Source organism: Eschrichtius robustus, chromosome 12 (assembly GCF_028021215.1).
Source record: "Eschrichtius robustus isolate mEscRob2 chromosome 12, mEscRob2.pri, whole genome shotgun sequence".
Lineage (NCBI taxonomy): Eukaryota > Metazoa > Chordata > Mammalia > Artiodactyla > Eschrichtiidae > Eschrichtius > Eschrichtius robustus.
In genome coordinates, this window is record NC_090835.1 from 46,834,204 (window position 1) to 46,857,922 (window position 23,719).

The 23,719-nt window shown below is 43.8% G+C and overlaps 1 long non-coding RNA gene across 1 annotated transcript in view; it reads left to right on the top strand.

Moving 5' to 3' along the window:
* The window catches only part of LOC137773502 (uncharacterized), a 29,793-nt gene extending 21,407 nt beyond the window's left edge, over positions 1-8,386 (top strand). Inside the window, exon 3 of the long non-coding RNA XR_011075688.1 lies at positions 6,791-8,386. This is a non-coding gene — a long non-coding RNA (uncharacterized lncRNA). The remainder of the gene's footprint in view (positions 1-6,790) is intronic.
* The last annotated feature ends 15,333 nt before the right edge of the window (positions 8,387-23,719 follow it).

The window sequence follows — 23,719 nt, forward strand, 5'->3', positions numbered from 1 at the left end:
TTTTAAAACAGAAATTAAGAGCTTTTCAGAAGGATTCTCTGTAGTGGTCAGAAGGACAGTAGTGGAGGGGTGTGATCTGTGGAGTTGGAGGTCCGCCGAAGGAATGGGTGACCCAGACTCTGTCCTCTTCACGGGAGACGTGCTTTTAGGGAGTCAGCCCCAAGCTCATGTGGAATGACCTTGTGTGGAGTCGAGAAGCCTCTGTGGTCCTCCCCAAGCAATGCAGACACCGTGTGCTTTAGAACAGTCAGGCTGCACACACTGGCCAGGGGGTGGAATGGGCAGTTCGTAGGCAGAACAGAACTAGTCTCTTTCTTAAAAGTTACTCTTCTTGGCTCATTCCTCATCCTCACTGATTTAAACATTAAATTTCCTAATCCCTTAAGAGAGTTCATTGAAAGTATGAAAGGAACCCAAATAACCATCAAGAGAAGACAGAGCCAGCCAAAGGCGGTTTCTTTTTAGTTTTAGGTGTTCCTTCCTAACAACAGATGTCTCAGCCCCGGGGGAGCCCAGCTCGGGATTGATGCTCTTTTTTCCCTTTGGCTCTCTGGCGTCTGCAGTAAGCGCCCTCCCACCCTTCCAGCACACGCATGTCCTCAACAAAAGTGGGTACAGCTGCAAATCGGGGATGAGTGAATCTGCCCCAGAATGCTAACATCAACTTGAAAAGTAAGGAAGCCGGCGGCCCAGCCTAGGGTTTCCAGCCTCCAGGGTAAGAGCAGGGCTGGGGTGATGTGTACAGTTTGCCATGTGATGGGCTCCTGGAGTCCTGCATGGCAGGGTTCGGAGTTAGGAAGACATAAATGTGTAGAGGTGACCATGCCTGGAGCTGAGAGACCCTGAGAGACCCACACAGCCATCCCCAGGCCCATCCACCTGCCCCTCTCGGTGCTACAGAGGAAGGGGCTTTGTGACCACTCAGGGCTGATTCTGAAGAATTGGAAGGCCAACGGCATAGCTTATGGAGCTGCTTTGATAAGTGACACAAACTCTTGGAATCCTTCTACCTTTGGAAAGTAGAAATAACACAAACCCAGGGAAGTTGTATCGATTAAATGAGACGATTGGCCTAGAAGAGTCTCATGTGGAAGGTCTGTGGTACTTGTGAAAAAGAAGTCCCGAGTTCTACCTTCTGCCGTGACTTCCTGGGGGCAACGATTGCTAACCATTGACCCCAGTATCAGCCTTCCCTTTCTTAGCTGTGCAGCAGCTCCCCAGAATAAAGATCCATTTCCCATCCTCTCCTGTAGCGAGGTGTGGTCATGAGAACATGTTCTGACCAGTGGAATATACGTGGGAGGGTTACATGCAACTTACCTTATTAGAAGGAAGGGACCCTTTCATGCCTTCCTCTATCTCCTGGGCCAGAATCTAGACTTGATTAAGGCTGAAGCTTAAATAGTCAAATCATCACATTGGCCCGTGAGCTGAGGGTGGCAGAGTGATAAGACAGAAGGAGCCTGGGTCCCTGACAACCTCACAGAACCATCACAGCAGCCCAGCTCCCTCCTGGATTCATTTACAAGGAGGGAAAGAAACTTCTGTGCTATTTAAATCACTATTGTTTTGGATTTTCACTCATTTGCAGACAGGCCTAATGGTAACTTAAACATCACTCAAGCTGTATTTAAAGTTGTTTAAAGTTGGCTTTTTTTTTTTTTTTTTGGTCTCATCTGTGAAAACACTGATTAGCCGCGTAGCACCCTGTTAACAGCCATTCACATTTGTGAGATCTCCTAATAGATGCCTTCCCCGACTCACAGCATCTTCTGTCACACTGTCCCCCCACTGACCTGCCTCCTTTTTGTCTATGGCAAGTCACTGCCCACCCTGTAGGGTTTCCCAGCTGATTCGAGGAACAGGGCTCGTCGGTGGGCACCAACCACAAGGAGACCCCAGAGTCACTGACTCTGTTCAAACAACAAAGGAAGTTATGTTTATAAGAGAGGAAGTAAGTGCATATCCGGGGAGTGGGTGGAGGCTATAGTATTTGAAAAGCTTTGAACTGCAACATTTCAGAGACATTTTGAAAGATCCAGAAAGATCTGCGTGTAAACTTTTAGGAATGATTTTTTTTTTTCCTTGAAACAGAAGATTTATTTTAGTCTCCCATTTCCTGTTTCTCTCTGTTTATTTTATGATCAGGGACGCTGATACGATGAAGGAAGCTTGTTCTGAACTAATTTTCTTTTCTAAAGATTTTTATCTCTGACAGTGTTTTGTAAAAAAAAAAAAAAAAAAAAAAGTTATTTTCTTGGCTCTGATTTCTTTGAGGTGGCTTATTTCCTTGCTAGAAAGAATTGTATAGGTTTTTTTTTGTTTTGTTTAGTCATTGCTGGTTTGTTGGGTTTTTGTGTGTGGTAAAATATCCATAAAATTTTCCATTTTAACCGTATTTAAGTGTACAGTTTACTGGCATTAAGTATATTCACGTTGTACAACCATCACCACCATCCATCTTCAGAATTTTTTCATTTTCCGAAACTGAAACTCTGTACCCATGAAATAATAGCTTCCCACAGCCCCTGGCAACCCCTGTTCTACTTTCTGTCTCTGTGAATTTGCCTACTATAGGAACCTCATTGAAGTGGAATCGTACAGTATTTGTCCTTTTGCGTCTGGCTTATTTCACTTAGCAGTATGTCTTCAAGGTTCATCCCCAATGTAGCATGTGTCAGAATTTCCTTCCTTTTTAAGGTTGAATAAGACTTATTTTATGTATATACCACATTTCTTTTATCCATTCATCTGTGATGACCACCTGGGTTGCTTCCACCTTTCCGGCTATTGTGAGTAATGCTGCTATGGACATGGGTGTACAGATATCTGTTTGAGACCGTGTTTTCAGTTCTTTTGGCTATATACCCAGGAGTGAAATTGCTGGATCTTATGGTAGTTCTATGTTTAATTTTTCTGAGGAACCATCCGACTGTTAGGGGTTACTTCAGAGTTAGAGCAGGATGGTGTAGTTTTTTTAGTAGTGGGTAAAACACTGGTTCCGAAACTGGTCTATGCATCAGAATTACCTGGGAACTCTTAAATACAAATTCTTGAGTTCCCCACTCTCCAAGACTATTAAGTGAAATTATCTAGGAGGGGAGCCTGGAATCTGGAATTTAACAAGCTTCCTGTGACACTCATCTGTGGAGTGAACTTTGGGACCAGCAGGGTTGGGAGGAGGGTTCCAGCTGCCCATATAACGTCCACTACACACACCCAAAGGGAGCTGAGCTTTGCCAGACACCGGGGCCCACTCTGCCTACATCTCTCTATATGGTAGGTGCTTCTTGTACGAAAGTAGGGAGTAAGGAAAGCCATCTCCGCAGCCTCCCGAGGAACCAGAATAACAGCCCTCATTGCTCAGGATTCCCAGCTGCTTTATGGTCTGGTTGTCCTTGTTAATCTCTCAGGAGGGGCAGAGGAGCCTCCTTGGAGAGTTTTTCCATGCACATTTCCAGAGACAGGATCTGATTGGCCCTGTTTTTCGCTATCCAGTGTCAAAAGCTCCTCTTTGACAGTACCTCCAGTGCCTGGAGTCAAGCCTCCTCATAGGTGGTTGGGCTTCCTTCCGCCCAGTCTCCTGGAGGCTTCAGTAGGGATTCCTGGTTCAGTGGGTTGTGGCCAGGGTGGCAGGGTCACTTGGCACAAAGCCTGGCTCCTCGGCGCAGGAGGAAATATCTGTTTGGCCTCTCTCCCAACAGCATGCACTTACAGGAATGCTCACAAAGGTCTGTGGATCCTCCAGGACAGGCATCAGAATTTTTTTTTAATTAAGATCTTCTTTGTAGTTTCGTTTTGCCTTTTGGAATAAACTCATTCATAGGGAGCTTAGAAAGTTTAGAAACTACAGGAAGATAGAAGGAAGGAGGAAAAAAAAAAATCACTCCTGATCCCACTCCCCAGAGTCTACCATTTTTAGTGAGTTTCCTACTTGTCTTTTTTTTTTTTTGCATAGTTTTTTTATTTGCTCACTTATCATTCTAAGTATTTCCCCATGTTATTATAAACTCAAAAAACACATTTTAGTGGGTACATGGATCTACCATGGTTTATTTAATTCTTTCCCTACTGTTTAATATTTTTTGTTGTTTCTAATTTTTTCGTCTATTGAAAATAGTACTACAACAAGTACCTTTAGACAGAAAGCCTCTTGCAAATTGTTTCCTTGGGCCAGAGTCCAAGAAATGGGATTAAGTTAAAGTCATGGACATATTGAAGGCCTTTGCTATGTATCTCATTTATGAAAGGATTGGTACCAAATTGCACAACCATTAGCAAAGTACAAAAGTGTGCATCATTACCTAGATTCTGGCCCATTGGTCCACAGCTATAAGTAATTTGGCACCCAGGGGACACTTGTCAATGTCTGGAGGCATTTTTGGTTTGCACAATGGGAGAGATACTCCTGGCGCCTAATGGGTAGAGGCCAGAGATGCTGGTAAGCATGCTACAATACACATTACAGTCATGTGCAATGGAGAATCGTCTAGCCCACAATGTCAAGGGTGCCAAGGTTGAGAAACTCTACTGTAGTCATCACTTGGATCACAACCCTTTCAGAGAGAAAAATACAGAATCTTATCAGTCCAGTTTCAAGGCCCAGTTGTCAGCTGCTGTTGCTTCTGTTAGCGCCATATGATGTCAACGTTGAAAACTGGTCTAACGCTACTTCACCGTGACCTTGTCCAGGATTAGCAGCCTGCTCCAGAATCAGATTTCCCCTTGACCAACCCAGGGCACCACTCAAAGCACCCCTCCCCCTGGGGCCCTGAGAATTCTTACCAGTCACCTGTCAGTGGTTCAGTCCAGACCACTGCCACCCATCAGAAATGTTCTAATACAACTACACTTCAAAAGGGGGGATATATACTCTGATTTTGATAAGTATTCTGGGATCCTATGCAAATTTACCCACACATCGCCCCATTCAAGACCCACAGTAGCCTCTGTGCAATATACCAAAACCCTAGGACTTTGAGGATACAATTTCAAAATCATCAATCTAGTGTGTGGTAGAGCCAGCTAGCTCTTCCCAATATCTGTTCTCTCTTTCCTCCATTGCTAATAGAATCCCCAACTTTTAGTTGGTCAATGGCTTCTCAGAATAGACACCTCATTTCCCAGACTCTCTTGCAGCTACTCAATGGCTTAAAAGTGGAAATGTTGAATGTGACTTTGGGTGGTACCATTTAGAAAGGCAATGTGCCCTCTTTCACTGACGGCAAAAATGTGGACATGCTGGCTTGATCTAGAGCAGCCATCCTAGACCAGAGGTTGAAGTCAAGTTCAGAGGATGGCAGAACAATGATATAGAGGGAGCCTAGGTCCTTGATGATCACAGAGTTAATGTTCTAGCCCCATACTCTTAGCACCAGGCTTCACTACTGGAAGAGAATAACCTCATGTTTGATTTAAGCCGCTGTTGTCTTGGTCTCTGTTACAGTTGAACCTAATCCTAATTGACACATAATCCCGGTCTCTCACTTGAAAGATACAAATGGAGGCCTGAATGGATTATATCAGGCTCAGTTCATGGTGCCTTTTCTTTCAGCTGTCTGGGAGTTTACTAAATAAAATTTTTTAAATGTGTGAATCATTTAAGAGAAATGGTATATTTTGGGATACCTTATGAGGTTGATAACACAAAAGAAGACAAAAGACTTGAATTTGGAGGAAGCAAAGGTTTCAGAATAAGAGATGAAAGTCAGAGCACAGTCAGAAAAGGGGGGAAAAAAACACAGCCTTCATATTTCAGGGTTAGATCTTCTGAATCAGGGAGTAGCTAAAACTCTAACGACACCCTTGGTGATGTAATGTTCCCGTTTTAGCAATTAGCATGTCTGAATGCAGAGACTGTTTATAGAGTAGCGTAATTAGTAGATACTGCATGGAAGTGATTGTTGCTGGTTCAATTATTCTTTAACAGATTGGCTAGATCAAGGGGCTGCTCTGGAAGGAAAATCAACCTTTCTTTTCTCCCCATCAGAATAAGTGAGCACTCATAATTTATTATACTTATCCCCTTGGTTTCATTTCATTCACAAAGGAAATATATGCCCCTTCTTAAAATATACAGATTTATTTCCCCTAGCATCTAGCAGGTAAAGAAAAAGATAATTGGCATCCCATTGAGTTAGAAGAAAGTTGTGTCTGCACGTCACCTAAGCAACCAGTTACTCAGGACGATTCTGCCAAAACACCCGTCGATTCTGTGAAAAATCCATCAGCCTGGTTGTGAGGCATCCCACAGCCTTCTGTTTGCCCTTCATGGCTTGAGTAACTCATTTTCTCATTTTCTACTGCCTGTATTGGCTTCCTAAAGACCCTGCTGCAGGTAGAGCTTTGATTTCTTAGAGGAAGTCATCTATCTTTAAAACTCTTTTTTAAAAAAAAAAAAAAATTATTTATTTATTTGGCTGCACCAGATCTTAGTTGTGGCACACGGGATCTTCGTTGTGGCACACGGGATCTTCGTTGTGGCATGTGAACTCTCAGTTGCAGCATGCATGTGGGATGTAGTTCCCTGACCAGGGATCGAACCCAGGCCCCCTGCATTGGGAGTGTGGAGTCTTTAACCACTGCGCCACCAGGTAAGTCCCTATCTTTAAAATTCTTGTTTTTAAAAGTCACTAGGATTTTGCTCATGATTATTAGAAAATTCTCTGCAGAAATGAAGTTCGGTTGCCCAGTGGAGCTTGGAGGGTCAGATGAAACCCAGTCCCTTGGACGAGTAGAAACAATTTGAAAGCTGATCATTAATTGGCATTTTCCATTTTCTTCTTCCCAGTGCCCAGAAGATGGTTTTTCTTGGCTCTGGGACTAAATGGAGTGAACACCTGGTCCAGATTTGCTTGGCTCTTTCTTCTCTAAGCAACTAATTCCTGATGGAAAATATGCTTACACCACATAGACTCACACCAAAGACAAGGGAAAGCTTCCATTTATCCTGTCGCTTTGATTTCATTTCTGCCTCCTGAAGGTGAAGTCAGCCCAGGCAAGCCTCATCCAGTGCCTCACGACACAGAAAAGAGTTTGGCCTGGCTGACTGCATGATTATCACAGTGCAACAGAACCTTGGCAGCAGCCTTTTAAGCAGGGTGCTGTGTTTCTGAAGACCGCATCGCAAAAGAGAAACTCAGAGCTGCACCAAGATTCAACCTACAAAACGTGTGGGTGACCAGCCCTGTGTACACCCACTTTTCTATGCCAAGTTACTCTTCTCATCTGCGACTGGCCTACTTTCATTCTGCCTTCTTCTCCCATACTCCTTAGTCTAGCCTGTTCCATGAGCTGCCACACCCGGATTCTATCTGATGTTTTCATCCCTCACTTCAACCAGTGGTGCTGGAGTCGGCTCCTACTGGCTCAAGAAAGCGATTGTGCATTGTCCTTCCCAATGTCATGTTCAAAAACATGACATTGGTAGCTTGAAATTGGGCATGGTAAGGGTAATTACATCACAGAAAGCAGCAAATCCTACAAATAAGGCTTTTCCCCCCTCCGGAGAGCCAGTTGTTAAACATTTACTACCATCCAACTGAATTTACTCCTTTTCAAAAGTTAAATCAAATAAGGATCGATTTTATTTTGACAAATGTTTAGCTCTATCTTCAGCCCTAGAATAACAAAAAAGAGTATCAGTCCTGGGCAAAATGGTTATACATGCCCTGTGTACCACTGCACAGTTTTCTTCAGAATAGGCTCCTCCAAATTGGTCCCCCTCCCCTCCTTCATGACTCTGATCTACCTCCAAGCCAGCCTCAGCAAGGCTGGAGCACCTGGACCTTTCATGACCATTCTCCCCTATCAAAACTTAAAAATATTTTTTTTTTATTGGAGTAGAGTTGATTTACAATGTTGTGTTAGTTTTGGGTGTACAGCAAAGTGATTCAGTTATACATATACATATATCTACTCTTTTTTAGATTCTTTTCCCATATAGGTCATTACAGAGTACTGAGTAGAGTTCCCTGTGCTATACAGTAGGTCCTCCTTATTAGTTATCTATTTTATATATAGTAGTGTATATATGTCAGTCCCAGTCTCCCAGTTTATCCCTCTCCCACCCCTTTCCCCCTGGTTCCCCTATCAAAACTTGCCTGACCGGTGTTCCATTTACCTATGCCAAATTGATAAATGCATTCTAACTGGGTATTGCTCCGTATTTTATTTCTCTTAGATGAATATATTTTTAACACAGGGCTTTCAGTGTCTTAGCTCCAAGAATGAGGGGAATTTCAGTCACCTTGCCAAGGCTAGCAAATATTTAGAGAGCAGTGAAACCAATCACTCTCCTAAATAGACCTTACATACTTATTTCAATAAAGAATTACAAGATGATAGTCACTTTAGAAAATAATTTGGCATTTCAAATGTCAAACATTAAAACCTTATGACTTAGAAGGTATTCCACCCTAGGTATATAGCTAAGAAAATTGAAAATGTACATCTACACAAAAACTTGTATGTGAATGTTCATGGCGGCACTATTCATAATGGCTAAACAGTGGAAATCATTCAAATGTCCATCAACTAATAAATGGATAAATAAAATATGGTTGGGACTTCCCTGGTGGCTCAGTGGTTAAGAATCCGCCTGCCAATGCAGGGGACACAGGTTCAATCCCTGGTCCGGGAAGATCTCACATGCTGCGGAGCAACTAAGCCCGTGCACCACAACTACTGAGCCTGCACTCTAGAGCCTGCGAGCCACAACTACTGAGCCCACGTGCTGCAACTACTGAGGCCCATGCGCCTAGAGCCCGTGCTCCGCAACAAGAGAAGACACCGCAATGAGAAGCCCGCGCACTGCAACAAAGAGTAGTAGCCCCCACTCACTGCAGCTAGAGAGAGCTCGCGCGCAGCAATGAAGACCCAACACAGCCAAAAATAAATAAAATAAATAAATTTTAAAAAATATGGTCTACCATACAATGGAATATTAAGACATAAAAAAGAAATGAAGTACTAATACATGCTACAACATAGGTAAACCTTGAAAACATGTAAAGTGAAAGAAACCAGACACAAAAGACCACACACTATAAGATTCCATTTCTATGAAATGCTCAGAATAGGCGAATCCAGACAAAGTAATAAAGACAGAAAGTAGATTAGTGGTTTCCAGGGGCTACAGTGGTGGGGGAATGGCAAGTGACTGCTAATGGGTATGGAGTTTCTTTGGGGGGTGATAAAGATGTTCTTACATTAGATAGTGGTGAGGGTTACACATCTCTGTGAATATAGGAAAAAACACTGAATTGTACACTTTTCAAGGGTGAATTTTATGGCATGGGATTTATGTATCAATAAAGCTGTTATTTTTATTTTTTTGTAATTTTATTCTATTTTTTAATTTCAATTTTATTGGAGTATAGTTGATTTACAACGTTGTGTTAGTTTCAGGTGTACAGCAAAGTGATTCAGTTATACATATATTCATTCTTTTTTATATTCTTTTCTCATATACATTATCACAGAATATTGAGTAGAGTTCCCTGAGCTCTACAGTAGGTCCTTGTTGGTTGTCTGTCTTATATATAGTAGTTATGTTCATCCCAAGCTCCTGATTTATACCCCCATCACATTTCCCCTTTGGCAACCATAAGTTTGTTTTCGATATCTGTAATTCTGTTTCTGTTTTGTAAATCGGTTCATTTGTATAATTTTTTAAAATTAGATTCCACATATGATTCATATGAGTGATGTCGTATGATATTTGTCTTTCTCTGTCTGATTTACTTCACTTAGTATGATAATCTCTAGGTCCATCCATGTTGCTTCCATGTCTTGGCTATTGTAAATAGTTAAAGCTGTTATTTTTTTAAAAATCCACAGTTCTGTATCCACAGAAAAAAACAACTATGGACTTGTGCAGTACTGTAGTACTTATCTGTTGAAAAAAACCTGCATACAAGTGGATCCATGCAGTTCATACCGTGTTATTCAAGGGTCAACTGTATTTAGATATAAACTTAAAAATATATACAAGATCTCTATATGAGGAAAACTACAAAACTCTGATGAAAGAAATCAAAGAACTAAACAAGTGGAGAGATATTACATATCTGTGGATAGGAAGACTCAATACGGCCAAGACCTCAGTTTTTCTCAACTTGATCTATAGATTCACAGCAATCCCAATCAAAATTTCAGCAAGTTATTTTGTGGATGTCAACAAACTATAATTTTAAAGTTTATATGGAGAAGCAAAAGATCCACAATAGCCAACACAATACTGAAGAACAACAAAATCAGAGGACTGACTCTAAGCCTTACTGTAAACGTACGGTAATCAAGATTGTGTAGTTTTGGCAAAAGAATAGACAAATAGATCAATAGAACAGAATAAAGAGCCCAGAAATAAACCCCCATAAATATAGTCAAGTGATCTTTGACAAAGGAGCAAAGATAATACAATGGAGGAATGATAGTCTTTTCAACAAATGGTGCTGGAAAAACTGGACATCCGCATGCAAAAAATCTAGACACTGATCTTACACCCTTCACAAAAATTATCTCAAAATGGATCACAGACCTAAATATAAAAGGCAAAACTATAAAACTCCTAGAAAATAACATAGGAGAAAATCTAAATGACCATGGATATGGCAATGACTTTTTAGATACAACGCCAAAGACACGATCTATGAAATAATTAATAAGCTGGACTTCATTAAAATTGAAAAATTCTGCTTTGCGAAAGACACTGTCAGGAGAATGAGAACAAACGACAGGCCGAGAAAAAATATTTGAAAAAGACATATCTGATGAGGGACTGCTATCCAATATAAACAAAGAATTCTTAAACTAAACAATAAGAAAACAAACATTTAAAAAATGATTTTTAAAATGAGCAAATGACCTGAATGAACACTTCACCAAAGACGATGGCAAGTAAGCATATGAAAAGATGCTCAACTTTCTATGCCATTAGGTAATTGTAAATTAAAACAGTAATGAGATACCATTACATACTACTAGAATGGCCCAAACCCAAAACACTGACAATACCAAATGTTATCAAGGATGCAGAGCCACAGGAACTCTCATTTATTGTTGGTGGGGATACAAAATGATACAGGCACTTTGGACGACAGTTCAGCAGTTTCTTCCAAAACTAAACATATTCTTACCATACAATCCAGCAGTCATGCTCAGCAGTCATTTACTAAATTCAGGTAAAAACTTAGGTCCACACAAAAAGCAGCACATGGACGTTTATAGTAGCTTTACTCATAATTGCCTGAATCTGGAAGCAAGCAAGATGTTTTGTTTTTGTTTTTGTTGTTGTTTCTTTTCTCTTTTTTCTTTTTTTTCTTTTTTCTTTTCTTTTTACAAACCCTTGTGTCGAGGGCTGACTTTCAACCAAGATGTTTTTTAGTAGGAGAATGGATAAATAAACTGTGGCACATCCAGACAATGGAATATTATTCACAGCTAAAAAGAAATGAGCTATCAAGACATGAAAAGAGATGGAAGAAGATTAAATGCATATCACTAGAGGATAGAAGTCGATCTAAAAGGTTTTATGCTATATGATTGCAACTCTGTGTCATTCTGGAAAAGGCAAAACTGTGGAGGCAGTAAAAAGACCAGTGGTTGCCAAGCTTTAGGGGGTTAGGTAAATAGGTGGAGCACAGAGGATTTTCAGGGCAGTGAAACTATTCTGCATGATACTATAATGATGGATACATGTCATTATACATCTGTCAAAACCCGTAGAATGTACAACACCAAGAGCAAACTCTAATATAAACTATGGACTTTGGATGATGATGATGTGTCAATGTAGGTGCATCAACTAACAAATGTACTACCCTAGTGGCGGATGTTGATAATGGGGAGGCCATGCATGTGCAGGGTAGGCAGTGTATGGGAAATCTTTGTACATTCCACTCAATTTTGCTGTGAATCTAAAACTGCTCTAAAATATAGTCTTCTTAAAAAATTGGATTATGTTATGTAGGAAACTGTTTCTGTAGTTTAGAGAAGTATTTAGGGATGAAATGCCATAATGTCTGTAATTTTCTTTAAAAATACTTCAGAAGAAAAATGAAGCAAACGTGGGAAACTGTTAACAACTGTTAAATCTGAAGGGTGGATATATGGAAGTCCCTGCTCCGATTTTCTGCACCTATCTGTATGTTTGAAAGTTTTCATCATAATCATTTTAAAAGAATTTCCAGTCCTGGAAGCTATAAATTCGGTCAATCTTGAGTAGAACTGTTCATCTTAGTCCCTGAAAATCTGGGCCTGTATGACTCTAAAGGTTGTCAACCTATTGAATTGTTGCAGTCACAGTAAAAACCTGTGACCGTCCCTATTATAGATTTGGCAGTGGGCCCTGTGTTCACAAGGGGCAGGGCTCGGCTGAGGCTCTTGCATCTGCAGTGGGCGGGGTGAGGAATGACTGACCAGCAGGCATTTCAGCTTTTCCTGGTTCAGCTGGAGGGAGTTGAGTGCAGTACGCATTTCATTATCTTTCTTGTGTGCTTTTTTAACAGTACAGACCAACTGAAAGTAATTGTTTTTCACTAACCCTCCTAAGAATGACCACCCCCCCCCCATTCTGTTCACTTAAATGTTTTAGGTCCTACTAACTGCATTTGGTGTGATTATACTATTCTCTGAGCAGCAAATCCCATGTAATCAAAATAATATTTTAAAATACACTAAAATATATTTTCTTGTAGTGACACCTCCCTCTTTTTCTTCAAGGGGAATCCTTTGGCTTTGGGGAATTTTAGGGATCTTTCCTTTCATCCTACCCGGTTCTGTGGAGATCTTTCTTGTCCTTTCAGGTGTTTGAGGTCCTCTGCTAGTGTTCAGACGGTGTTCTGTGAGAATTGTTCCATTTGTAGATGTATTCTTTTTTTTTTTTTTAATTAATTTATTTATTTTTGGCTGTGTTGGGTCTTCGTTTCTGTGCGAGGGCTTTCTCTAGTTGTGGCAAGCGGGGGCCACTCTTCATCGCGGTGCGCGGGCCTCTCACTATCGCGGCCTCTCTTGTTGCAGAGCACAGGCTCCAGACGCGCAGGCTCAGCAATTGTGGCTCACGGGCCTAGTTGCTCCGCGGCATGTGGGATCTTCCCAGACCAGGGCTCGAACCCGTGTCCCCTGCATTAGCAGGCAGATTCTCAACCACTGCGCCACCAGGGAAGCCCTATAGATGTATTCTTGATGTATTTGTGGGAAGGGGTGAGTTCCACATCCTACTACTCTGCCATCTTGATTCTGATCCCCCTAGGGATCTTATAAATGCAAAGCAATGGAAAGTTAACATTTAGCTTCTAGCATTTAAACTGGGATTTTGAAACAACAAAATCCAAGCTTTGTCTTCAGGGAAAGGGTTGTGTAAGCCCCTCTATCCCTACCCTTCCGGAAGAATGGCAGTCGCGGTGGACCTGAGGATGATCCCAGCCTTTGAGGTCACAGAGTCCCATTCAGTCCGGAAGGGGAAGGAGAAGCTGGCTGCTGGGCACGTGTCCCGACCTCTGGCTCTGGGCTAAGGTGGTGTGTCAGGTGCATGGAGGGGCCTCGGGACAGCATTTCTGCCCGCGTCTCACTTGGATCCCTGGGAGGAGGCTGCCCTGTAAGCTCCCCACACCACCTTCCATGTGCAGCCACAGCAGAGGAAACTCAGATGCACGGCGTGATCTAGCGGAGGGAGTTTGGCTTCTACATGATGTGAAAGACACCCCACAGTCCCCACGTATCCTCTCAGGGGACGACAAAGCTGAACTGAGAGGCGTTGGGTCTGTCAGGAGCCCTGTGAGAAGTGAGGTGGCCCCAGAGCAGAGGAGAGCGGGACAGAAACTCAGAAGGGTCTGCTTCTGCCAGCAGAAGCAGTGCTGGGCCAAGTTGGCCTGAGAGAGACCAGGCTGTGAGTCACAGCAGCGGCCGAGGACAGCGGAGACACCAGGAGGGCACCCAGACCCGGGGGTCGCCATTCACACAGCAATCCCACTACAGCAGAGACTGGCAAGGAACCAATGGGCCTCACCTCTATCCAGCCACTGCCCCTCCCTCCGAGATCACAGGGTCATGTAAAAAACAGCCCTCTCCCCTACACTTGGATGTCACTGTGGAGGAGCAGAAGTGGAAATAGAGCACTTTCTCCAAGAGACCGAGAAAGATTGTTAAAATGATTGCATCTAACCAAGTGTGTTGGACCTAAGTAAATACGGTTGCTCCTGCCCCTTACCCAAAAGGGTGGGCTCTCGTGAAGAAGATTAGGCCAGTTTCAGAATAGTGGAGGAACTACATTTTCTGTGCTCATCTGAATACAGCATGAGAAGATCCTAATCATGCTACAGCCAAAGTTTGTTCTTCAGCACACCCTGCTCCCAAGATGCTCATGTGGCAAGAGTCCCACGACCAGGTCTGGAGGTCCCTGTATCCTGAACGCCCCTTCTGGAATGCAAGGTGCACCCTGGCCTATTAACGGTTCTGAATGGTCTGCAGTGAGAAGGCTGTTGAATCTTTGTTTATCTCAGCACCATGTTTGGCCCCAAGCCTTTCTTTGGATAATCTCTGTGAATGTCCCCAAGTGCTCGTGTTCCCATGAACTGCTTGGGAACCTTGTTCAACGGAAAAGAAAGGTGCTGGGCTCACCTATGGAAGCTCTGTCTTGGTTCCAACAGGTAAGGGAGGCTACTTCCACTTGCCTCCTTGCAGAAGAGATGAAGCATCCCCCAAGCAGTTGTTCTCAGCTTCTAGGTGTCTCGGGCACATGATGCAGACACTTCCCAGCATTTCAGGCCCCTTGCTGACAGGCACATTTGTGTGATTAGGGTCAGGTACACCCTGCACACAGGATTGACTCTAGCTGATTCATAGTTTTTATCTTTTTTACTTAATTTTTTAAATTGAAGTATAGTTGATTTACAGGGTGTTAATTTCTGCTGTACAGCGAAGTGATTCAGTTATTTGTACATACATATGTATATACTTTTTTTTCTAATATTCTTTTCCATTAGGGTTTATCATAGGATATTGAATATAGTTCTCTGTGCTGTGCAGTAGGACCTTGTTGTTTATCCATTCTATATGTAAAGCTTACACCTGCTAACCCCTCCCACTCTGTCCCTCCCCCAACCCCCTCCCCCTTCGACAACCACAAGTCTGTTCTCTATTGGCATGGTTTTCATCTTGCTCCCAGAGACAAGTGGTGAAAATGCACACACACGGTTTTGGTTTTCCTAGACGAACCATTTATTGAATTGGCAAGAGCACTGGACTAAGGAATCTCGAAGAGGCTGGGTTTGAAACTCTCCCCAGCCACTCGTGGCTACCGGTCCCAGTTCAAGGGTCAACAAAATCGTCAAAGGCAAATGGAAGCAGAGCCTTGGTCCCTTCACCAAAAACCTCCCACAATGGGATTGGGACTTGCTGAATTCCTCAGGTATTTCTGCAGATCACACCCATGGCCTCCTTGCTGTCTCAGCCCTCCTTGCCCAGCCTCAGTTTGTACTTACCCCTTGGACCATAAGACCCCAGCAGCCCTGGATTGCACCTGGTGTTTCTAGCCCTTGGCGTGGAACCTCATAGGAACCCAGATCCCAGCCCTCATCCTCTTCCCCTTGGCCAGCTATTGATTCAGAGCTTCTGCCTTGTCTCCTGCTGTGGCCTGATGATTTGAAGAAAACCACAAAGCTGAGACAGGACAGTCTGTGTTCTTGGATAGCCCATGGACCCTTGGTTTCATTTCATAATGAGATTAATAAAAGCCATCTTTTATCTGCCTTGCACGACTTGTGAGGGTCAAAAGAAGGAAAGTCTACCCAAGTCTAAGATTTGCTGTAAAGCCCAATACAAATGTTCCTTGTTATTATCTATTTCTATATAATTTAATTTTTAATGTTATACAATATCTTTAGTAACTCTCCAAATAGCCAAAGTTGTTATCTGTTTACCCATCTGGGGAAAAAAAAGGTTTAATGCAATATTTTCTACCTGGAGAAGTTTTAAATAAGGAAGGAGGGGGTCAGTGTCCTCAGAAACAGCCCATGAAATACCCCTGTAAAGAGGATGCTGAGGCCTACCCAGGTGTGTGCCTTCTAGAACATGTTCCTGCTCTAGTCATTAGCTACAGATCCAGCTTCTATTCGTTTGGGAACTGCTGACGTTGAATTTTTACTGGCTTCGATTTTCCTTTGGCCTCCATTTCTTCCTCCCTCCATCCCTCCCTGGCTCCCCAAGCTTTTGTGCTATTCAAACCTTTGGCACACAGGGCTGCTGACATACGTTTTGTACAGCAAGCTGTCGTGTTCTACTTTTAGAAGTAAACACAAATGTTATTTTTAAAAAATTTATTTAGAAAATTTTAAAAATTTTCATATTCCTTTCCATTATGGCTTATCAGAATATAGAATATAGTTCCCAGCAGTAGGACCTTGTTGTTTATCCATCCTATATATAATAGTTTGCATCTGCTAATCCTAAACTCCCAATCCATCCATCCCCCCCGCCTCCCTCCCCCTTGGCAACCACAAGTCTGTTCTCTATGCCTGTGAGTCTGTTTCGTAGATAAGTTCATTTGTGTCATATTTTAGGTTCCACATATAAGTGATATCATATAGCATTTGTCTTTCTCTTTCTGACTTACTTCACTTAATATGATAAATCTCTAGTTGCATCCATGTTGCTGCAAATGGCATTATTTCATTCTTTTTGATGGCTGAGTAATATTCCACTGTGTGTGTGTGTGTGTGTGTGTGTGTGTGTGTGTGTGTACATATATATATACACACCACAGCTTCTTTATCCATTCATCTATCGATGGATATTTAGGTTGTTTCCATGTCTTGGCTATTGTAAATAGTGCTGCTATGAACATAGGGGTGCATGTATCTTTTCAAATTATGGTTTTGTCTGGGTGTATGCCCAGGAGTGGGATTGATGGATCATATGGCAACTCTATTTTTAGTTTTTTTTAGATACACTGTACTGTTTTCCATAGTGGCTGCACCAATTTGCATTCCTACCAACAGTGTAAGAGGGTTCCCTTTTCTCCACACCCTCTCCAGCATTTGTTATTTGTATAGTCCCATTTTAGAGTTGAACAAACTGAGGTCTGGAGAGTTTGAAAGGGTTCCCCCAAGGTCCTGCAGTTGGTAAATGACAACTATGTCTCAGCCCTCATGTGTCTAAGTCTCATGCACTTTCTGTTCATTCAGCAGGTTCTTAACCTAGTGTCTTTTGTCTGGCTTCAGGAGATCGTCTAGAAAAATTTATATGTACATGCATTTTTCTAGAAAGAGGGTCCACAGCTGCCATGGGGTTTTCAAAAGATGCGAGACTCAAAAGTTAAGAACATGCTTCATGTTTTGTCTGGCATAGAGCAGGTGTTCAACATTTGTGTGCTGCATTGAATTGAGGATAAGTGGGGCTTGGGGAGGTGGGTCTCAGAGGGATAACACTGTTTATCCAGAAAAGCACCCTGTGGGGAATGACCCCCCTGCTGCAGCAGCTGAGGTCCTGGCCATGGTGTCTCAGAGAACACATGCAGAGGTTGGGGAGCAGGCCAGGAAAATTTCATGATGGATGGATAGCCTGGAACCCAGGACCAACCCAATTCACCTGGAAAGGGCAGATCCCTGAAGAAGTCTGTGGAGAGAAAAGTGTTGAAAGAGAGAGAAATGTCCTGCCCCTCTTCTGGACTTGGAACGTAGTGGCCACTTGAGGGGTTCTGGGTCTTCTCTGGATGAATGGACCCTCCAGGACTTTCCTAGAAGCAAAGAAATGAAACCTTCTTGAGGAGATTCCCTTCATCCGCCGTCCCAAGGCTCATTACAGAGAGAGACAAAGGGGAGTGTTGAGCTTCCCAACCTTATACAGAGAAGAAAAATGAACAGGAGGCTTTGGCAAAGGAACTGCAGCAAATGTGGCCATCAAGGAACATCACCGTCAAGCCAGTTGTCATCACGGCAACTGGCCCAGCTTTCAACACACTCATTTGGGCATCTTAAAGAACTAGACGTGTATCACGGTTTGGCATCCATTCAGAGATATGGAGTAAAATCAGGACATTTTTATCCTAACAACAGAATATTACAGGACACATGCTTTTAGCATATGTAAAATCTGATCGTCTTGGGCAGTAAGAAACAAGCATAAAACCCCCAAGTCAGACCGCCAGTATGGGATGTTTTTGGTCTTTGTGTTTAACAGGATGTGTTTAGAGGAGAGATTTCCGTAGCCACTGAAGCACAGAGAAACTTGGTGCCCAAAAAAAGAATGAGGGGAAATAAGAGCCTGCGTGTGTGTCCCATGGTAAACAATGAAGCCGGAAGCATCCATCTGGAATGCAGTCAAAAAACACAACTGCCTGCTGAAATGCTGGAGAACCAATGCTCTGGAAATGGAGCAAGCCCTTAGCCAGACTTTGCTGGATACCAGTATAAAAGAGTAGGGGTGTGGGAATGAGTTCAATGGGGAAAAGCTGGGAATAAGAATCCTTAGTAGCCAAATGGTGTGTGCTTGTGCGTCAGGCAGAAGCAGAGAGGGGAGAGAAGAGAAGCCCAGATTCTGTTGTCGGAAATGCTCTGAGTTTAAAATTCAGTCCACAACCCATCTCAGTCCCTTTCAGCGGAGTCCTGGCACTAGACTCAGGTCGTGGCAGCTCCTTGAGGGACCCTGAATATAATAGCATGGGAAGAAAGATAGCATGTGTTTCAAGATCCCTGAATGCATCTTAACCAGGTTATGGTGAGGAGGAGAAGTGCAAGCCCCAAGCTGGCATGATTTTAATTCACCTAGTGGAAGATTATTGAAGCATATTTCATATACTTAGGGTCAGGAATGGATCTGGCATCATTTAAGGCAAATGCCCCAAACACAAAGCCGATTCAGCTGGCATGATTTCTAGTCCTGAGAACAGCAAGTCTGGCAACGATTAACCAGGCAAGAGGAAACGGCAGAGAGGCCACTCCGCTGTTTGGCCATCCTCTTCACAAACCAGGGCAAGGAATTACGGAACACCATCGATGAGCAGTACCAGGGCCCCACTGGAACACAGCAAACTTGTGGGTAATGGCTTGTGCCTGGAACATCTCAGGAAGTTTTATGAATGTTAATTTAATTGTGTGATAGGCCAGGAAAGTAAGTGGTGCCTGTTCGGTAAACACGAGGCATGCTGGGAGCTGGGCCTTCTGGAGTCCCCCAGTGTCCTGGGGTGAGCTGACTCTAGATCCTGATGCTGCGAGATTAAAAAAGAGAAAGAAAAAAAAAAAAAAAGCAAAGAAAAGGAAAGAAAAGAAGTAAACCGACATTATTGTCGACATAGCTGATGAGCAGAAACTGGATTTGGAACAGAACCATGATGCTTAGCACAGACGCTTCCATTCAGGACCCCCCAAAATTGTTTTGAGCCTTAAAGCTGCTGAGCTGTGGCAGACCGCCAAACCTCATGGCATTCTTAGGCCATAAGCCTCCAGTGTGCCTGGCTCCCAGTGTGTGGAAGTCTGGGGTTCAGGTATGGCAACATCTTGGCTTGCTGGTGGATGCCATGAAGCCAGAGCCAAAAGGTACATTTGGCGTCCTTGTGATTGCTTTGCTTCCCCCTTAGGCTACTCCCAGTAGATGCCTTGAGGTTAAGACTGGCAGGTTTCTCTCCAGGCACACTCCAAGGGGAGTATTGGGAGGCAAAGGACCAAATTCTATTATAGATGGCAGATTACATAGTGGGTGGATGGAGAAGGGCAGCCTCATAGACAGAGGTGACGTAATGTAAGAGAGACCCAAATAACAGTGGCTGAAACAAGATGGAAGTTACTTCTCTCTCTTATAACAACCTGGACATAAGCTGTCAGGGCCGGTAGGATGGTTTATGATTGAGGGACCCAGTCTCTTTCAATCTTGTTCTCTACTATCCCTAGGGTGTTTTCTCATCTAAATGGTCCAAGACGACTCATCACCACCATGTGTACATTCCAGCAGCAAAGGACAGGAGGGCACATCTCTACCCGATAATGGAGCGATCCGGATGCGCCACACATCCCTTCTGCTTACATCCCATTGGTCAGGAGATAGCATGTGACCACACCTAGCTGCAAGGGAGACTGGGAAATTATTTTTCTTCCCGGGGTAGCCACGCAGCCACTAGGAATTGTATTTCTGTGGAAGCAGAGAGAGGCAGTCTGAAGGAGTTGGGTGGGTGTGATGGCTCTGTCTTAGAAGTCTCCCACCCCACCCTTCTTCATCAGCTGCTCTCCTCCTCCTCTCCTGTGTCCCACACAGCACTTCCAGACTTTATCACAGCTGCTTTCACCGGATTCCAGGGCCCCACTCAGAACTCTCTTCTTGGTCTCCTCTTTTCATGTTCTCGTCTTCCCTCAGATTAGAGAAACTTAAACACAAGGAAAGAAAAGTTGAATCTTGCATGAACATCTGCAAACATTTTTTTCCCTGGCTGTAAGTCCTTGTAGTACATGGAACACTTTCCACCATCACCTCCCTGATACAGTGGGAGCCTACTGTAAATAGAAAGTGCCTCTAACATGCTTGGTTCTATAGGTGCTCAAAAACAATAAATCATCTCAAACACACAATCAAGATTCACTTTGGGGCTTCCTTACTGGTGCAGTGGTTAAGAGTCCGCCTGCCGATGCAGGGGACGTGGGTTTGAGCCCTGGTCCGGGAAGATCCCACGTGCCACGGAGCAACTAAGCCCATGTACCACAACTACTGAGCCCGCGCTCTAGAGCCTGCGAGCCACAACTACTGAAGCCAGCGTGCCTAGAGGCCGTGCTCCGAAACAGGAGAAGCCACCGCAATGAGAAGCCCACACACTGCAACGAAGACCGCGACTAGAGAAAGCCTGCACGCAGCAACAAAGACCCAATGCAGCCAAAAATAAATAAATAAGTAAATTTATTTAAAAAAAAAAAAAGATTCACTTTGTTCTGGAGGGTGGTGATGTGAATGTATACACATGTGAGAGACTAGATATGCCAGTGACAATGACCAGACCATACATGACAGCAGGACCCTGACCCACAGAAGAAGCTCCGGGAACCAAACCACAGCCTCCAAAGCAAGTGGCCCAGAACAGAGTCAGGACTTGGTCAATATCTGCCAACTTCCCTATTTTTTTGCCACGCCCCTTCCCACTGCCCTCACACTTGCTTCTAATTCAGTACCAACCAGGGAAAGCCAAATATCCAATATGCTCCCCTACCCAATCAGGTAGGATGCTCCCCTTCTAGTTACCCACGTCCAGCTCCCCCGTGCCAATAACCTCCAATCAGGGCACACCTGAAGCCTTCCCTTTTTCCACTGTAAAGCTTTCCCACTCCTCTGCCTGCCTTCGAGTCTCTGCCAAAGTCAAGCGATGGTGTGACTCTCTTGCTATATTGCAAGCTCGGAATAAATAGCCTTTGCTCTTCTCATTTGGACAGTCTTCGTTTATTTTCACACTTGTAATAACTCACTGAGCTGAACATTTAAGATCAGTGCTCTTTCTACTGTTTACTGTATGTCTCTTACCCATCAAAAATTTGAAAACCTTTGCTTTGCTCAACCTTCTGAATAAAGAAAAAATGAACAATATTAAGTAAGACAAGTGAAGGAAAAGCAAAGAACGTGGTAAAGTAAGCACTGCCAGTTTCAATGGGAAATACACGAAACAAGAACTCCTCATTTTCAGTTCATTTGAAATGCCACTGGAGACTTGAGAATAGCTCCTTTGTTTTATGAAAAGGCCACAATCACTGCGCTGAAAAGGAAGATGGAAAGAAAACATACAGAGAAGTTGTATGTCCAGAGCTTCTGGGACCCTGTCCCGTTCCCTAGCATCTGCGTGGGAGTTGAGGGGAACAGACCAAGGCGTTGCTGACGCTAAGTATTAAAACTTCTAACAAATCCATATGCACATCATGTTTTATTTCTTTCATGCCTAGTGACACATATCTCTGAAGTGATCTGTTTCATCTTAATATGTAACTTGCTTTGACCTCCCTGAGACCCACTAAAGGAGGTGGAATCATCTTCCATCCCGGTCTCAAGGAGCTCTCAGAGCAGCACAAGTTATGTTCTTCAGTTCTCTCTCAAGGGGCAGTGGAGCAAGCTATGCAAATTAAACCCAGACAATTAGAGAACAAAGAACCGCCCCCCCCGCCCCACCCAATAAACAGATTTTTTTTTTTTTTTAAGAATTTAATTCAGTGTAGTTCTAGGAACAAAATGGAACTTCCCCCAGCGTTTTGGCTGAGTTGGTTTTCTTTTAAGAAATTAATTAATTCATTTATTCATTTATTCATTTATTTATTTTTGGCTGTGTTGGGTCTGCGTTGCTGCGCGCAGTCTTTCTCTAGTTGCGGCGAGCAGGGACTACTCTTCGTTGCGGTGCACGGGCTTCTCATTGCGGTGGCTTCTCTTGTGGAGCACGGGCTCTAGGGCATGCGGGCTTCAGTAGTTGTGGCTCGCGGGCTCTAGAGCACAGGCTCAGTAGCTGTGGCGCACGGGCTTAATTGCTCCGCGGCATGTGGGATCTTCCCGGACCAGGGCTGGAACCCGTGTCTCCTGCATTGGCAGGCGAATTCTTAACCACTGCGCCACCAGGGGAGCCCTTGGCTGTTTTGGGCATAAGTTTTAGGGCATTAAATGTTCAAAGAAATCAAATATAAAAAATTACAGTGAGGACTTCCCCGGTGGCACAGTGGTTAAGAATCCGCCTGCCAATGCAGGAGACACGGGTTCCAGCCCTGGTCCGAGAAGATCCCACACGCCACAGAGCAACTAAGCCCGTGCGCCACAACTACTGAGCCTGTGCTCTAGAGCCCGTGAGCCACAACTACTGAAGCCCGTGCGCCTAGAGCCCGTGCTCCGCAACAAGAGAAGCCACCTCAATGAGAAGCCCGTGCACAGCAACGAAGTGTAGCCCCCGCTCACCGCAACTAGAGAAAGCCCGTGTGCAGCAATGAAGACCCAACCCAGCCAAAAATAAATTAATTAATTTTAAAAAATTACAGTGAGGTTTATGTTTAGGATTAGGGTCAAGGCACCACTCAAAGTTGCAGAATCCACAGCGCTGTTTGTGACAGTAATACAGGGCTGTTCTTTCAGATTCCAAAGTTGAATTTCAAATGTAAATGCCTAATCCCTTCAGTCTGTACTCCACCAGCAGTGAGGTCTGGCAGAATACAACATGTATCGATGACTTGACACCAAGCTAAGCATCCTTGGGACTCCAGGCACTGAAACTCACGGGCATCACCAGGGCCATAAAGAGATGATGGATGAAGGGAACGATAGCTACTAACAGATGGTGGGTATGAGAGGCAACTCGATGATGTTGATCGATTGCAAAGTAGAAGAAAGGACATTAAATATGAATGCCGGGAACAAACTAATTATACAAAAGTCCTGGGTGCAGGGCAAGCTTCTCACCTTCCAGACAGAACACTACCTACTAGGTGTCACCGAGCCCTCCCGTGCTTCCCTTTTTTCAATACTTATTTATTTATCTTTATTTTTTTATTTTTTGGCTGTGTCGGGTCTTAGTTTCAGTACCCGGGATCTTTGTTGAGGCATGCGAGATCTGTTGTTGCAGCGCACGGGCTCTTCGTTGTGGCGTGCGGGCTTCTCTCTAGTTGTGGCGTGCAGGCTCCAGAGCGTGTGGGTTCTGTAGTTTGCGGCTCGCGGGCTCTCTCATTGAGGCGCGAGAGCTCAGTAGTTGTGGCTCGTGGGCTTAGTTGCCCCGCGGCATGTGGGA